This window comes from Rutidosis leptorrhynchoides, chromosome 9 (assembly GCF_046630445.1).
Source record: "Rutidosis leptorrhynchoides isolate AG116_Rl617_1_P2 chromosome 9, CSIRO_AGI_Rlap_v1, whole genome shotgun sequence".
Lineage (NCBI taxonomy): Eukaryota > Viridiplantae > Streptophyta > Magnoliopsida > Asterales > Asteraceae > Rutidosis > Rutidosis leptorrhynchoides.
This window is the reverse complement of record NC_092341.1, coordinates 100268078-100269430: the sequence shown is the minus strand read 5'-3', so window position 1 is coordinate 100269430 and position 1353 is coordinate 100268078.

The window sequence follows — 1353 nt, the reverse complement described above, 5'->3', positions numbered from 1 at the left end:
ATGTTGTAATGCTCGAGTTCGCTATACAGGGTTGAGGTTGATTCTATAATAATATATATACTTTGAGTTGTGATCGAGTCTGAGACATGTACACGGGACATGATACGTATTAATTAATTCGAATATTATATATTAAACTATATATGAATTATTGGACTGTTAACTGTGAACTATTGACTGTGGACTAATAACATTGGAAAATTAAAATGAATTAAAATATTGATTATAACATATGAAACTAAACATTTCTTCAAGTTTGCCACTTGATTTCATCTTAAACCTCATTTGTATCTTGACGATTACAGTTTGCGTTTAAACCTTTCATGATTCTTCAAAACACCTCAATCGAGAGGATGAACCAACCACACTTCATCTACGGAAGAAAAGATTGATGCATATAGCTATGCACCTGAAAACACACGGAACCTGAGTAAACATTTAACACGTATTTGTGCTAGCTCCTTTGGCATTGTTATTACCGAAGTATAACATTGCAAATCTCTTTCCAAATTAGCCAATTTTGTCACAGCTCCAGCAAGTCAACTTCGACTTTTCGTTCGAAACAACCTTATTATAACTTTGATATATATGCGTGCTCTTTTATTGTTACCGGGGAACCTTTTATATTTCACCACATCACCAGCAGATGTACCATCAACCTCGTTGCTCCTTGGCTTAAATCTCTCCGACAAATCACTATAATTATCTATTGAAGCCTTATCATGAACCCATCCGCACCTTGTAACGAGAATTGCCATACCAATTACCAGAAATCAGCGTTTAATCATCTAAAAACACAATTCTCTTGAAACCCCTCGGTTTGATAACCAATGATCCAGATCCATTAACTTTGAAAATGCATAGGAAACAGCAAAATTGTGGATGGTCTAAACAGCCAAAAGTTTGATAATAAAGAATGGAATGTTGGGAACGCTGGATAGAAAATTTGGTACTGAAAAATGAATTGAGCAAACTATGAAGGAGACCGAGGACAAATACAAGGACCAAACCATATATTTGAAGAATCCAGATATTTCTGTATCCGATGAAATCTTTAGAGAATATCTTGCTCCGAAGTCATGTCAAATCTTGTGGAAAATCTTTCTTCATCAACCTTCAAACTTAGAAATTCTGAAAATATCATCATAAATATCTTCAATATTTCTGAGAATAATTTTTCATAACTCTTCTTGTCTGAAATTAGTTATCTCTTCGTGCTATCCGTATTACATTATAAAGAAAACTATTTTTAGTTTCTAAATTTCATTAAAATTTGAGTTTAAATTATGAATGATTACTGGAGAAATGTTGGGAATTGAAGCATGAGTTAGTATAATATAATGACGACCGGCC